General features: G+C 41.8%; 1 protein-coding gene across 4 annotated transcripts in view; it reads right to left on the bottom strand.

Moving 5' to 3' along the window:
• Positions 1-17,864, bottom strand: part of LOC149787571 (protein deacetylase HDAC6-like) — a 548,042-nt gene that overhangs the window by 192,905 nt on the left and 337,273 nt on the right. The window lies entirely within an intron of this gene.

The raw sequence follows: 17,864 nt of genomic DNA on the forward strand, positions 1-17,864 counted from the left end.
ATAAAGCAGTGATGACCAATGTAAAAAAAATCAGACACCATTTATAAAACAGTGACGATCAAAATGATTACAAGTTTCTTTTCAAGGCAAAGCCGCTTTTCAGCATAAGCAACATGCTATATTGTCACTCTCTCTCTCTCTCTCTCTCTCACACACACAATTAATTTTATAAACTTGTATAAAATAGCCATATCATGAAATTTGTTTAATACTTATTTAGGTGCAGGTGATTGGTACTCAGTACCAAACTCATATGATCTAAAACTTGGAGCACTGCTTACTGAACTGAAAGGTACAGAAATATATTCCAGTTCATAGATCACTATTGATAGTTTTCATCCAGATTTTGTTAATAAACCAATCTACTTTGAGAAGAAAAAAATAAACAAGATGTCAGAACTTCAAATAAAGAGAGATTCCTAATTTATACATCCATGTAAATAGTTTTCAAGCTGATTTTATCTTTATATTAACAAACTGGCTCTTGAACAATAAATTTATTGAAAATAAACAATTCATCAAAACTGCAAAAGAGCCTCTTCATTTGTCTTAAGCCTTCTCTGGCTTAGCAGCAGAGGGGGCGAACAGACCGAAACTTTTTGCACAATAAACTCCTCCAGGAAACTATTCCTCGATAGAGGGCTTATTTCGACGAAATAAACCCTTCTATTCAGAATACAGGACAAAAAAAAATGTCCCAAAAAATTCGGAGAGTCTCTCCTCGAGAAATTTTTCGAATTTCCCCAGGGATGCAATGCATTTCCGCTGGCAACTTGGGTTACTTCAATAAATCTGAAACAGTTTCCGTGGCGGGGTCGTTATTGAAAAATCCATGGGTGGGTCCAGCCCCCCCCCCCCTCTGCTGCTCTACGAAGTCGAAGATTTCCAAGGAAAAACATTTTTATGTCAACCATACAATGTATCAAGTCCGATACGGTATCGTGTCCGCGGGTCGTGTAAATTTATTGTCACAAATCCATGCGGGGTTCTTTGAGCGCGACTAAAGAAATTCTTAAACTTATTAATATCCATATCGCCGCTACACCATGTCTGATGAATATTTCTCAGCGTATGAACATCAACTCCATTAAACACAGCAAGAAGATTACAGTTATCCCTGATTACCTTTGGTATTTGTGTGTAACGTTGAGTAACATAAATGACATCGGTGTTTTTATGACGACCCCGGGAAAATATTCTTGCAGGATTTTTTTGCTTGTCCAGCATCACATCATCATACACTACTAGGTTATTTATTTCCCCGTCGAGGTCTTCCACGGACGGAGCTTCTTCAATATCAGTTATAAATTCAACAACATCCTCGCCGTCTTCACTCAGCGCTTTTGCACTCTCATTAAAATCTTTTATAACATCATAACAACGTTGATCATCCACAGACGGAGCTATCAAGTATAGTTTGTCCCATTTCATCCACTTCATTATCATGTTCAGTAGCAGTTGCGTTTTACCTGATCCTGACGGTCCTATGATGATCATTCTGATAGAATTTGGTAGCGCGGAATTATGCTTGACTGGTTCTTTCCTTCGCGTCGCAGAAAAATCAGTGATCTCCATTTGTATATAAGGAATAATAATTATGGATCTATATTGTGTGAAGTGTAAGGCACAAACCCCTACGAATGATCTAACAACCATTACAACAAAAAATAACAGACAAGCACTTTCTGGTAAGTGTGCGCGATGTGGCACAAAAAAATTTAGATTTCAAAAAAAAAGCCTGACAAAGTCAGCGGAGGTGACATCGCAGCAACCCTCGGACGACTTCCAGGTACCCCTTGGGCTAAATATCCCGGAGAAAAGCATCTCCCAGGATACAATTACTGCGGTCCAGGGACACGACTAGATATCAGACTTGATGAACAGTCTAAACCAAAACCGGGAGAGTATCCGATAAACGCTATCGACGCAGCGTGTCACATGCATGATGTTGCTTATCGAAGTAAAGATCTGCAAGACAGGCATATCGCGGATGTGAAATTAATTCATGCACTAAGCGCCATAAAAAATAAATCATTTAAGGAGTCACTCGCTAATTGGTTAATAAGATCAGCGATGAAATCTAAATTAGCATTAGGCGCTGGATAATTAATAACAATGGAAGCGATTTATTATTCCCCGGCCGGATACTGGAGAGGTAATGCAGCAATTAATAAACTCGCCAACGCGGCATCAGTAACACGCGAGGTTGCCAAAAATTGGCTGTCAAAACAAGCAATATGGCAAATCTACTTACCACCACCTCGACAAATCAACTTTGCACATTTTGATGTTAGTACCCCCAATGAAGTTCATCAGGCTGACATACTATTCCTGCCTCATGATACTGTCCGTAGAAAAACATACAAATACGCGCTAACAGTAGTTGATGTTGCTAGTAGATACAAAGAAGCAGAACCGTTAGCGACTAAAACAGCCGCTGAAGTTGCTTCTGCGTTCAAACGAATTTATCAGCGAGGACCTCTAAGCTGGCCTCGATTATTACAAGTTGATCCTGGCAAGGAATTTCAGGGCGCGGTATCATCACTGACAAAGCAGCATAACGTTACCATACGACGAGGACATACTGAAATTCATCGGGATCAGGCAATTGTTGAGCGATTTAATAGAACACTCGCTGAGAGATTATTCGGATACCAGTACGCGAGGGAATTCATTTACGATACGAGATCTCGTGAATGGGTTGCAAGACTGCCAAACGTGATAGCCGCACTGAATAATGAAATTACCAGAACAACAAACATGAGACCTGTAAATGCAATCACAAAAAAATATATACCCCGCGTCAGTGAACGTGTTTCAACGCAGCCAACGACGCTAGCGTCCCCGTTGCTGGGTAATGTCACCGTTAGGTATTTATACGAACCCGGCGAACTCGAAGGAGGAAAAAAAAGAGCAACCGATCCCACATGGAGTGTTACCACACACAAGATATCCAGCATAACCAGATCAACTGGGAGAAACGCAATCTACAGATTAGATTCGACTGCTCCTCAGCGTGGATTCACACGCGAGCAACTTCAGGTGATTCCCACGGATACACAATTACCACCTCGATCACTTAAATAACTGCAGCAACACCTCTGCGTCGATTACACTCAAGACAGGTCAACATCACATTTTCACGCGTATGACCGCGATTACTATCTATTCTATCTACGGTAAATTGCCTTGGATTATTTTTCGAATACTGCCACAGCAATAAACAATTACAACTCGCGCAGTGATTATTCTGCTGTTGTTGTAATTGTATAATAAATGTTTCGTCGAGATCAAACTCGTTGCCATTTTTTTTGTCGCTCTGTTTGTAACCGGCTAATTTCTTTCTTATTGTATCATCAGCGATTGATCTGTTGATGCTGTCGTTGATAACATCATCTAATACAATTCTTCGTAACTGACCTATCCTTCTTACTCTTGACACGGCTAAATAAACTAAATTTGACCACTCGATGCGATCATCAACAATCCAAACTGTTGTATCTGAAATAGTTAGTCCCTGCGAACTGTGGATGGTCATAGCGTATCCTAGCGTCCACGGGGATTTGCTCATTTTCAGTGCCTGTTCAACAGCATCAATATCAACTGTGACAATATCATTTAATACTAAATTCTGTTTTTCCGATCTCCCAGGTATATCAACGTCGGTATTCTGCAATCGCGTATCAGCTGGTCTATAACACAACGGCACTGGCAACATGGGAAATTTCTTCTGATGTAACTGAAATAACCGCTGCTGAAGTGTGTCCCTGACTATCTTTCTACTTGCCACAATTAAATCACCTGGTTTCCACGTTTCCCAAAAGTCGCTCAGCGAAGTCTCTGGAATTATTTCACGCATTATCTCACACTGGACTTTATTGGTTTGTAGCCTGATCAACGCCTTAAACTCTTTCAGCGTTTCATCGAGTGCTCTAACATCGTTAGTTATTTCCTCATAATAATCTACAAAAGTTTTCAGCCACGTGTGTGGAGATTCACCTGTAAATGGCGGTGGTTGACCATGATCGCCGCACATAACAACTGCGGTATTTTTCTTTAGCAACCAATCCAGAAACTGTTTTAATGTATCCAACGGCACAGTGTCTATCTCATCCCAGATTATTTTCTCGGGGATATATTTCGTTCCCATTCGCGTAGGAGTCCATGTGCCGCCGCTGTATTTGAAAAAACTGTGATACGTACACGCGTTAACATCCCGTTGTCGCATCTCCCTGGCAAGTCTATGTGTGGGTGTTAGCACAATCATGTCAGAGTTTCTAAATAATTCTATCGCGCGAGTTGTCTTACCGGAACCACCAGCCCCGTTGAGATAAACTGTTCTATGTCTCACAACAGGATCGTGCACCGGCGGCAGCGAAGTTGTCGTAGAAATTGAAAATTTCCCAGATATTTCTGCGCCGCGATATTCATCCTCGATTTCAACATCAGCTGATTCACAATATCCATGCAACATTTCATTTTTTATTCTCCATGAACCCCACGATGGATCATTCGGTATAACCTTATTCAACGCCGCTAAGTGTTTTTTATCGATATAGAATGAATCCGTTGCAACTCTCACTGCGTCAACGGGAAACCTATTAATCATCGACAATAGGTTTATTGATACATAAGCTAGCATCGAAGATCTCAAATGTGTGTACTGAGATGATTCTCCGTCGATATAACTAAAAACAGTTCCTAATTTTTCCCCGTTTGACAGAAACACATCTTCGCGGGTACAAAACGTATTATTCGTGGCGGCATCAGCGACAATAAGATCCAATTCGGCCTCGTCCATGATTAATCGACTATGATGTAGTTTATGATCATACGCTCCACCTTGAGTAAATTTTCCTATTATTCTTCGTCCTAGATCTTTTGCTGTGCTTTCATCAGTTCGGGGAGCTCTTTCGATGATAGTGTCGATAAACGATTCTGGATATTCTCGGAAATTTTCAATTTCTACGGTGACTTGCGGAGTTGGCAACCAAACTTCGGTTTGACGACAGTAGCATATAATCGCTTCACTGACCGTCAGCGACAGCAGTATTCGACTGTCAAGCATGTATCGCAATAACACTATTGGTGCCCATCGCTTCTCAACGAAATGTTTACCAAACCAAGCATAACACACAGGATGTAAACCCGTAGCGAGTTTAAACGACGACACACAAGCAACCCCGGTCAGGTCAAAATCAGGCAATGGTCCGTTTATGGCAACTCTTGTCATCGAGCTTGTAATATGACCAAACCGTTTAAAATACTCACTACATTCCCCCCGCCCAAGAAAACTTCCTGGATAACACGCCGTCATATCCACGGATATCATATCGCGGTGATCATACTGGGTATTCCACAAACCACCGTGCCCGTATTCGATACAGCTCTGTTGAATATCCTCGAGAAAACTCTTCGGGGTTGGTCTCCATGAATTTCGTTCTCGGGCTATATGCGTGACAACACCCGGGACAGTAAAACACTGCGTCAGTAACGTATCAGTGTTCGTCGCATGATATTTTTCTGCGAGTTTTTTCATTTCGTGATGTAATGCCGCCGTTCTGTATACCTCCCCGTTGGGTTTCACAAACTGATCAAACTCTCCCTCGAGGTCACTTCGGAATAACCACACCGACACTGGATCGGTTTTACTTATCTGATAAATAAAATCAAACATAGAAATGCTGGCATTTCCGCTCGTGGAACCACTAGCATTTTCCAATTCCGGATAATACTTTACAACACGATCTCGAGGAAATATCCTAACCGAGTCAGTCCAGGCGTGACTGTTATGATCGATAATAGTTATTGGTGCTCCACGGGAATCATATTTACTCTTGTACAATACCTCACCGGTCAACGATGAAACCGTTATAGGAAATTTTAGTAATCGTTCGAGCTCGGCAACATCATTTATTGACGCTCCTTCATCCACTACTTTTGCCGCCCACGCTGCTATTTTAGTCTGTCTTAGCGGTGTTAGGCCGTTTCCTCGCATTGCATTTTTAAAATGTTCCATTACTCGCTCGGCTACACAATTCAACCCTGTGGATTTTATCAATGACTCTGACATCTTCATCGGTTTGAGTTTATCAACGCGTGGTTTCTTCATCGGATAAATTCCATAAATGACTGCGGTCACAGGATACGCTCTGGCATAATACGGTGTATCAATCCCAACAAGTACTCCCGGGTTTGAGTCTTTGGTTACGACGACGGTTTTCCCCCGCCGGGCATCAAGAATAGGGTCTAGTTTGTCTCTGATAATCCACGTTGTTTCACCTGTTTCCGTGTCGTCGACGCCAACGATAAATTTTATCTGAATGAAATATTTTTTATCATCGAGATACCCAATTATGTTCGACGCGATTGTATCGTTGATGGTACCATCAATGATGGCATTTTCAGAAATGATTTTATACGAAGACCACACATGTGCAGCACCATCACGACGAAACTCTTCTTTAGCGTTCTTGATAACACCAATTACGAGTGTGAGTTCTCGTCGTCGTCGATCAGGGGTTAATCGGTCAAGATCGAATCGACCTCGGGGAAATTGGAGATTTCCAGGTTTTATTCTGGATAGTCTTGAGAAACTCATTATTATAATTAAGACAAGTATTTAAATAGACAAAAATATTATATATAATGAACGGAAACTCAAAGAGTTTCTCCGGCGATGCTAGCATCGCTCATGCAAAGCATTTCTCTGGTGCGCAAGCGCACTCATGCAAGTGGATTAAACTAAATTCATCAGCGCCGTGTAGCAGACGTTGCAGAGGCGAATACTGTGGACAACATGCTCAACAGGTCCGGGGTGGGAGTCTAGGACCGATACCGTGTATCAGATGCGGCATTGGAGTACGAGGAAAAACGCAATTATGTTCAGCGTGTGGGGGGAAACGCTATCGAGAACTAAAACGGTATTATGATAAAAAAAATCCAGACTCGAACACGTTCTCGGAGCGTGATTACATAAATAAGTTTTCAGACAAATTATGAATTAGACAAATGATTTGCTTATAGTATAATGAATCAAGAATTCGTCCCCGAACAAGAATTTGTTCCACATCCAACTATTCCAAATTATGAGGCAAACCGAGATGGCATAGTGAGAAACTACAGGCTGAGGAAACAAGTTGGTACAGTTGATAATTCTGGTTATTTAAGATTTACTGCCACGTGCTCAAAGAGGTATTTATGTCATCGTTTCGTCTATGAATGTTTCTTTGGAGTGATCCCTAAGGGTTTTGTCATTGATCACATTAACGGTAACATACTTGATAACTCTATAAACAATCTTCGCGTGGTCACTCAGAGCAAGAACTGCCTACTGGGTAACACAGGGCGTTGTAAAACAGTTGCAAGAAGAGCTATTAAATCTATAAACGCAATTACAGGTGAAGAAATTGTATTGCAGTCAATAAACGCCGCCGGTAGGTATTTCGGTATTTGTCCACCTGTTGTACAGCGTGTCGCAACCGGGATCCACAAAACAGCATTTTCAAAGAAGCTCAAACAGAAGATTTCATTCTGTTATATAACTCTTATCGCTGACACAAACGACGATAACTCCTCCACGAGTGTGTAACGCTTTGCAGAGTTGTCGTCGTCAGAGGATTTGCTCCCCTGAGAAAGCCACCTTGATAAAATATTTTATCGAGTTCATAACATGTAATCATTTATTTACCGTAGAATATATATTTTTTTACAAACAATATCCTCGTTTTACTGAATATATCCGACTGTTTTGCTCTTCTGTGCTTGTTATATGACCGCGCTCGAGAAAACATACAATTAAAATATTTTAAACAAGTCCCGCCCACTGCTAGAGCGAATTTCCAACTCGCAAGTAACAGTTGGGTTATATACGAAATCGCTCCCTAAGACCTTTGGGTCGATCGAAAGTCAGCAGCGCAAGCAAAACCATAAATTTAATCCGCCAATGGCGGGTGTTTTTACACCATCCAATGGTCGATTCAATGGATGGTTTTGCTCTGCTGCTGACCGTAGAAAATGACCCACCTGTATGTTTGTGTCGTCATAGGATAAGGTCTTAGGATAAGTTAGGATAAGATTACATGTTCATTGTGCCTTTACTTGCTGTCATACTCGAATCAGAGGTAAAGGTTGTTTGTGTTGTCAAATAAATGTTTGCCGGGCCTGCTAGAGAACTCGATCCTAGAAGCCAGGGCTGTCTCGTCTTGTAAATAAATGTGCCTCTGAGTCACTTGGCAGTCAGAGGGGTCCGTCCTTAGGATAAGTTACGTGTTATATGTTTGTCCTTGTCAATTCACTAAACACGTCCTCGCGCCTATAGAACGTTATTTGACGATCTAGAGGCTTGCAGGGGATAAAGTGTTTCGTGTTACATGTTGTATTGTCATGTCGGAAGCAGTCCTCGTGGGGTTCTAGAACGTTATTTGACGATCTAGGCCCTTGCAGGGGATAAATGTTTCCGACTGTCTCGTTTTGTTTTTGGCGATGCTAGCATCGCTCACGCTAGCGTTTCTCATGCAAAGTGTTTCTATTAAAAATATAAAAATATATAATAATATGAATCACGAAAATATAAATACCATACTTGTTGAAATTAAAGAATTACAACAGCGAGGTTTTAATATTTTACTAGACACTGAAACAATTATGTCAGATTTTGAATCCTTGAATGAGCTATCACAATCGGGGAAGAACAATCTCCCCGCGTGTTATAGGTTCATTAAGGGTTTGCAAGATCGCATTTACAGATCACTTGCCGGGATAACTGAAAATCAGGTATCTGAATTTATTCCACTGTGCCGTGCAGTTGAGAAGATTCGTCTTGTATTGTCAAGCGAGTATGAGACTCGAAAATTAATTAGCACCAGGGTGAGACGGTTAAAAGGTTATATAAAGAATCTAGACACGGAAATGCCTTGCATTTCTGACGAAAATACTAGTATTTGTGACTACGAGGCCGACAAGGAAGTATAAACCGCCGCGTGTGACTCACAGCACAAAGTGAAAGTAGAACCTGAGAAACGCTAGCCCCCCCCCGAAACTCAAAGAGTTTCTCGAGTGTAAAGCACATTTCCACGGTAAAAAAAAAGTGTATTATTTTTTTTGCCCGAGCGTGGAAACTCTTCGAGTTTCTCTGGAAGTCCAAAGGACTTCTCAAGGGCGTTTTCAGAGTGTGTGAAACGCATAGCGTTTTCCACTCAAAGAGTTTTCGAAATGTTTTACATGAGAAGTCCTTAGACTTCCAGGATTTGCTTAAGCGTTTCAACATCAATACAACAATGAGAATAGTTCATAATCTGTTCTCGTTGACACCAAGCTGTGATCATATGATTTTGCTGTAGCTGTGTTAATTGTGACGACGTCAACAAGAAGTCTTCGTCGCCGTACACGTCAACGATTATTTTAACGGGGAAATACTGTTCCCCTAGGGAAACCCTAGGGGGCTGACTCTTTGAGTTTCCCCGGAAGTCCAAAGGACTTCTCATGCTAGCGTTTCCAAATGCGGTTTTTATTGCCTCGTGAAGAATTTGCTTATCATGAATATGAACTCGTGCGTGAATGTATTCACACATTATATACAACTGTTTTTTTTTAAATGCGTGAGCGTGGAAACTCTTCGAGTTTCAGGACTTCACCAGTAAGTTCACGGAGACAGTCTCGCCACGCAGGTCCAACAAATCCCCCCGTTGGTCGGTGAGTTTAAAATTTATCGTTGACAACCACGGATTATTACACCGCAGATAGACCACATTGATTGGTTCTTGCACAATCAGAAAACCAGGGGGGTCTTTTGGTGTGAACGTATACAGGATAAACCCCTGCGTCGCCGTAGTATTATCTGATGCGCTGTAGCTACCGTCGATGACGTCACATACAAGATTGACCGCAATAACATCTGTGATATTTACGATCCCGGGTGAGATGTGTCTGCCATCGGATGCTGTACTGTTGTCGTGCTTGAGAATAACCGGCTGCGGTTTTGTTCGCGCGTACGCGTCAGTGATATCTTTGTAGGATTCCTCGATGAGATCCCGGACTGATTCTCGCAGCACGGGTGCGTTATACCCAGGAAATTTAAAACTAGGAATATCTTCCACGCGGATATTATACAACGTCGCAAATTTTATTCCTTTGTCGGGATCATCCAGAAATTTTTGAATTACTATTTGATTTGTTTTTTCCATTGCGGCTGCGAGTTTGTTTAGTTTTTCTATGGTCGTGATAATGTTCGTGCGAGAACTGCTAGCGTTTCCACTTGTCGTATCAGAGATATAATCTTGGAAATATGCCCGCAACAGTTTTAGCTGTTCTTGATGCATTTGTTTGATCGGAATAAATATCTGAGGTTCTATCGCGGTTACATGTAGAATCTTGAGATAATGATTCCCGGACGGATTAAATCCTAAACCCAAACCATCTTCGTGAATTGCAGTGAATTCGACTTTTTCTATTAGTGGTTGGGGTCGAAATAAAACAAAACCATCGTCGCCAACCTTGTCGACAAGGTCGTGTACTTCTTCCTTCGTGGTCGTGAAATCCGACTTCGGTGGCAGTTCCGGACCCGGCACGAACCCGGGTTGTTTTTGTGGCCATCCTAATACTGTTCGAAGAGAGCTGCTATAAATATCCACGGCGTATTCCGGTGTTGAGATTTCAATGACCGCAGACAGCGTTGGTTCATGAGCTGTTATAGATATTTTGGCTTCCTTGCCGGTGATTCGTTTTATTTGGCGTTGTATCTCATTGTTGATTTCTTCGATCTGATAACTCCCAGTGGGTAGCGTAATTGTATCCCATTCAAATTCACGTTGTTGTGGGTCCGCGCTGGGTTTCCCGAACACGAACGAATTATTCGGCTGCTGACCGCCAAATGATTCCGCTCTGACATTAGGCCAGCTGTGATACGCACTGAGCTTCGACAACGCGATTTCGTTCACGGCAATTGGAGTTCGAAAATTAATGCTGAATTCTGGTGTCGTCGAGGACACTGAGATCATTGTGGTCCTTACCGGTGTTGTGTTTGTGACTATTTGTTGAAGCAGTTCTTGTGGCGTTGCCATCAGTGATATTATTTATTTGTTTAGTTTTCAAATAGTCATTGTACGCATCTGACATTAGTTTGAATTCAGAATCTGATATCAACGCGGCGTCGCTGGATTGCGCGTCTAACGATGATGATATCAGCGATGATAATTTCTGATATGCGGTCGTGGCTGTATTTAATTTTGTCGTGTAATCGTGTAATTTTGTGACCGCGCACGAGGATATTTTTTTTGCTATGATGCCGAAAACTCCTGCCGTGGTTGTGGTCGCACAAACAGAGATCGTGGCGGCGACTGCAATTACCGGAGTGACCGCTGATAGTATTACTCCCGCGGATGCAACAACGGCAGATACTGAATAAACCGCGATGTCTAACACTGTTATACGTCTGCGGTATTTTTTTACTTTTTGGGACGTCGCGTCGATGACAGTTTTTAACTCAGATTGCCACTCACGGACTTGATTGTATCGATATTGTTGAGCATCTGGAAATGTTTCGGATTTCAACGTTGACATATTATTTAAAATCGCTGGCGATTTTCAATTACGCGGTCATCAACTTAGGCGTTGCAGCGACGAATTCCAAACACCACCAGTAAGATGTTGATGTTAAAGTATCGTCCTCGGCTTCAAGCATAAATGTTTCCTCGGTTTCGCTGTTTAGTATTACAGTGCAAACCCCCGAATACTTATCGGTGGAATGTCTCCAAGGATATGTTGTTGTGAAGATTTCAAATTTAGCGGCTGAAAACACAGACAACCTGTACACGCCAGTGACCGTTGCTGGGTATTTGATAGTGCTATTTTGTCGTGACCATGTTGCGAATCCCGATGATACCGTGAATACGATGTTGGTGATATGCCCGGGAGTAACTCCAGTGGGAACTTTAATCAAACTGGTTTTGTTAACGATCTCAGGAATTCCCGCTACGATATTCTGCTGTGTTTGTTTGATCGTGCTGATGTCGTTCTGTACATCGGTGAGTTTCACATCGACGACTGGAGGAGTTCCAAAGAACTTATCCACGGTATCACTAGTTTTTTGAAAGTTTCTTTGGAGTCTTTTAAACCCGTTCACGTGAACATCATACTCTGACCGCAGCGTATTTAGTTTACCGTTGACGATGTCCACATATTGTTTGTTTGACGCATCCTGGTCGGATTCGGGATTCGCTAACGCGGTTATTTTGTTTCCATTCATGCTAAGTTCGCCTGTCATCGTGTCACCGGCTTTTTTCACACATTTATCAACACCTTTATCAATACTGTCTTTGATGCTTGCGATTGATATGTTCGAGTCCTTGATCCGGCCGCCATCACTAAATGCAACGAAGTTATCCTTGGTAGCTCCAAGAACTTTGCGAATTATATCATTCCACTTAATGTTGCTCGTTCTTAGTTTTCCTTGCCTGTCCTGAAAAATAGCAACTTCATCTGGGTCAACTCCGGCTAGATTCAAAAGATTTTCGACTTCATCTCGGGTCGCATATTTTGAGAGATCAACATCTGTGCCTGGTTTTACTTTTCTTGTGAAAGGTCTTCCGTAAATATCCACCATTATTCTTATTGCTGTTTTTCAAATGCGTGAGAAGTCCTTTGGACTTCCAGAAATGCTAAGCATTGGAAACGCTAGCGTTTCTCGATGCGGTATATTCATGCACTACTCGATGCGGAGACGTTGCTGGATTTCTTGAGATTGCATCAAGAACATTTAAAACCTCGTTTCCACAAATGGGCGGATCAATTAATGTTTGTGTTGGTAGCGTCGACTGCCACACTGGAACATTATAAAATCTGCTGTTGAGAGTGCGAGGCACTCCGCGGACATACCTGAGAAACTCAACTGGCGGTGCTAAACCGTACGAATCGAAATAGATAATTCCACGTGGATCGATCGCGTAAGCAACCCAGTGAGTTCCCGGACCGTCTTTGTTGTCGAGATTGATAATGCCAGTTTCTGGATTATTCGGCCGCGTCGGTAATTGATCTCGCATGAATACACCTCTGAAATGTTTTATACGCAATTTTTTAACAGCATCGAGTAAATCAAAATTGCTCAACGGCGTTAGAATTTTTTTGGATACCATGATGGTGGAGTTCCTGGTAGTCTTAGCCCTGATCCGCGAGTGGATCTCCCCTTTTTTTTCTTATACCCGTGTCCGGTTGCCTTCTTTAGTGCCATTCCAGCTGCGGTTCCAACTGCACCAAGTGCTGCTGCCTTTGCTACGGCTGGTGCTGCCGCGGCAATCAACGCCGGTATTGCTGCGAGAAGAGGAAATATTCCACCGGTTTTGGTCATGTCCTTGATAGCTGCAGCAGAGAAATTAAGTCGGACACCGGTTTTTGCTGTTAGTGCCTTATTAAAATGTTTAATCTGAGTATTAGTCAACGACAGCTTGTTTGGACCACCAACAAGTTGATCTCGTTTTAACGTTATTGATGTCCCGCACGTGCTTGCGTTCTTTGATTGCAATTTCTTCGTTTGACCGGAAGTCAAGGTGACATTAACATGACTGTATGACATTATATCCTAAGTTTGATTTTAATTGCGTTACATATTCTCGATTGGAGCGTCGATGACCCTCATTCGTCCGCCAACACCTTCAAGCAGCATTGCTTTATCGGAGAGTATAACCGCAATCGCTCTGTAACCACCAGCAGGAGCACCTACACGAGCTCGGAAATGCAGGTCGACAACAGATTGTTTAACCAGATCAAGATGTTCCAGCGAAAAGTAATAAATCGGATATAAACTCATAAAGTCTCGCTGTGATATTTGCAGGCCAGTGTCTACATTAAGGTCGCGCCCCATAAATGACATCAGACGATGATACGCGCGTGCGACACGATGATGTTCGAAATCTATTAATATATCCTCAGATGGCTCCTGATGCCCATTTATTCTCAACGAAACTTCAGAAACTCCAAGTGTATCAAATACCATTGGATTTCTTTCCTGGCTACCTATTCTAGCACGGAGTTGAAATGCAATGAAAATATGTCGTGGTGCTGATACTCCTTGTTGCGATGATATATGCCATGTAAACAACCCGCCGTGATCACCTTGAATAACGTCTGTGGTTGTTGTTTTCCAGGATAGCAGTGATTTACCGCCCGTGTCCATGAAAGACAACAGTCGTTGTTCTTCGGTGATTGACGGAGACAACACTGGCATCCACAACCACAGTTTAGTTAGTATTACCTGACCAGGGGCAACAGCAGCATCTCGCCAGATAGCGTCATTATCATCAGGTTTTCGCACAAGTACAACTGTGTGTTTGGCACCGAATATGACCTTGTGGACATCTCTGCAGAATCCAAAGATGTGAGACAATGGAATCACACCTGAGAACTCTTCATCTCCACTTAACATCGATCTACGTGTTGCAAAACCCAAATTAAAATTTTCGTTCATCGATGCAACTTCGGTACCACCAGCATTCATTGTTACATTCCTGTTCTCGGGGCTGTCGGTTATATCCTTTGCAAACATCATTGATGGTCCGGCTGATCTGGTGTAATCATCCGAGTATCTCGCCAACCCGAGAATTGTTGTGGCAACGTCGACGTTATCATGAATTGTTTCAATTTCTTTTCCATCTATCATGTAAATAGCGGATTTAAATAACGCCATGATGCCGTTGTTAACAAATCCAACTCGGTCGCCGATTCCGTAGTTAGTGTTATCATTCTTTAAAAGCCTACCTTCAACTTCGATGAAGGCCTCAGCGGGCAAGAAGTATCTACTTGTATCCTGGACCTGTAGTTCAATTCTTCCGCGTTGGTTAGGATCACGTGCTTCATAAGAATAATATTGAAAATCACGTACAGAATCATCTTTAAGTACTGGTTTGGACATATCAAACGCGTCATTGGATTTTCGTGCAAACATTATTATTATTTGTGATGATCTAATTAAAATGTTATCGTCACCGGAAACCACTACCAGCTATCAAATTAGCAGTTACACTATCTTGCAACGCTTTGGAGGTAATTCCTGCTGTTGCGATCTCAGCTAATTTCTGATTTACGGCCTTATTTACTACGCTACTAACATTTGCCGGCATAGCTTCAGTGGATGGTAGTTTTACTGGCACCAACCTCTTGACTGGGTTTTTTTTTCGTATCAGCTGTGCTAGTCGATCCTTGATTGATTGAAATGCTTTCCCGGCAAGACTACCAACAGTGCCAATGGCTTTATCCTTGACAACATCAGCGGCTTTCATCGCGAATTGTTTTGCTAACGGTCCAGCTTTCGGAGCGATTCTTGTGACTAAATCCCTAACAACATCACCGACTCCATCTCCGTAAACAACCTCGTATACTGGTAATCGTGAGTTTACTACTCTGACACTTCTTGGTCTGCGAAAAGAATCGTGTAGTATCATTTTATTTAATTATTGTTTCTCTAACTAAATTTATTAGTCGCTGTGGTAACCATCCGTGAGTTCATCAATGAACCCCCGGTAGATGCCGATATCCATAATGCCACGCTGAAATAGTCGCTGACAGATATCTGCGGCTTCATTTATAATTTCCGGAGAGTTGTTTCCGGCACGTCTTCCTCCGATGAGAACTTCCAACCGTGATACGTCATTGACGATATTATCAGGGCAAGTAATGTGACCACCAAGACCACTACCAGTAGCGGCTGGTGCGTCGTGAAATTCTTCCTCTGGAGATTGCGGCTGAAGTTGTGGCTGCGGTGGTGGAGGTTGTTTTTTCTGCTGCCGAGTTTGTTTCTGCTGCCGAGAAGAAGGTTGCTGTTGTTGCAGAGGTGGAGGAAGTTGATACCCGGCGAGCTGTTTTTGTTTTAGTTGGTTCATTCGCTCGTTATAAAGTTTTTTTACTTCTTCATCAAGAATTCTATACTCTAAATCATCATCTCTAGCCTGCGGTTTGTCTGCGCGTATTCGATATATCCATTTGATAAGATTATCATCAGATACTTTATCATGGGGGGGGTTTAAAATTCTAGATTTATTAAATATACTAGTTAATATTTTTTTAACTAATTCTTCTGGTTTAGAATTTTTAATATCTTCGACAATACCTTTCTTAAATCTTGCAGCTAATTCTACGTTTTCTTTTACTGGTTTTTCTTCCCCGGCGGCGACGTCAGTACCCTCAAGTATTTCTTCACCGACAGGTGGAGGTTGAGCCGCAGCGATATCAGCTGGAAGTGTTCGTAAAATCTTCTTTGTCTGTTTAGTTCTTCTTGCTATTTTTTCAGCCTGCGTCGCAGTTTGTTTTGATACCGGAAGAAGATCTTCTTTGATGACAGCTGTAACTTTCTCAGTAGCTTTAGTCACGGGTTTAAATAATTCCTCCGCGGATTCTGCAAAGACTTCCCGTGCTTGCTGTCTTAGTTGTAATTTTTGTCTGACACTATCACGGACAGGAAGAAATTTCTGAATTGCTTTGAGACGTTCTCGAGCTAATCTAGTAGTAAGTGCTTCTCCGATATTTGCCATTATTTATTTGTCAATGATTTAATTCCGCTGACATAAAAATGTTTTTCCTTGGAAATCTTCGACTTCGTAGAGCAGCAGAGGGGGGGGGGGCTGGACCCACCCATGGATTTTTCAATAACGACCCCGCCACGGAAACTGTTTCAGATTTATTGAAGTAACCCAAGTTGCCAGCGGAAATGCATTGCATCCCTGGGGAAATTCGAAAAATTTCTCGAGGAGAGACTCTCCGAATTTTTTGGGACATTTTTTTTTGTCCTGTATTCTGAATAGAAGGGTTTATTTCGTCGAAATAAGCCCTCTATCGAGGAATAGTTTCCTGGAGGAGTTTATTGTGCAAAAAGTTTCGGTCTGTTCGCCCCCTCTGCTGCTGGCTTAAACTAGCCACAGACCATGCATTTTAAAGACTGGGTCCCAAATCTAATATGGTAACCCTAAAACTAATGCCTCTGGCTGGATTTGCCATCAGAACCATAAATATCTTACACAAAATATTTCATCTCTGTTTTTTTTCTTGCATTGAAATAATTATCTTCTATCAAGTCAGGTAACTGTAATGTGCATTATCAATTATATAAAGAAACACAAGAGAGCAGGATTATGAGTAATATCAATAATTTTATAAGCAGCCTAATCAACGAACTCATTTCAGTAGTCTTATGAATATTCATAGAACCAGCCTAACCAAAGAACTCATTTAGTCTTATCAATATTCTTAAAACTAGCCTAATAAAAAATGAACTCATTCTAGTAGGCTTATCAATATTCTTAGAACCAGCCTGAGCAATGAGCTCATTCTAGTAGTCTTATCAATATTCTTAGAACCAGCCTGAGCAATGAGCTCATTCCAGTAGTCTTATCAATATACTTAGAACCAGCCTGAGCAATGAACTCATTCCAGTAGACTTATCAATATTCTTAGAACCAGCCTGAGCAATGAACTCATTCCAGTAGTCTTATCAATATTCTTAGAACCAGCCTGAGCAATGAACTCATTCCAGATCTGAGCAATGAACTCATTCCAGTAGTCTTATCAATATTCTTAGAACAGCCTGACCAATGGGCTCATTCCAGTAGTCTTATCAATATTCTTAGAACCATCCTGAGCAATGAGCTCATTCCAGTTGTCTTATCAATATACTTAGAACCAGCCTGAGCAATGAACTCATTCCAGTAGTCTTATCAATATTCTTAGAACCAGCCTGAGCAATTACCTCATTCCACTAGTCTTATCAATATTCTTAGAACCAGCCTGAGCAATGAGCTCATTCCAGTAGTCTTATCAATATACTTAGAACCAGCCTGAGCAATGAGCTCATTCCAGTAGTCTTATCAATATACTTAGAACCA

This window comes from Sinohyriopsis cumingii, chromosome 11, assembly GCF_028554795.1.
Source record: "Sinohyriopsis cumingii isolate HCF-2022 chromosome 11, ASM2855479v2, whole genome shotgun sequence".
NCBI classification, from domain to species: domain Eukaryota; kingdom Metazoa; phylum Mollusca; class Bivalvia; order Unionida; family Unionidae; genus Sinohyriopsis; species Sinohyriopsis cumingii.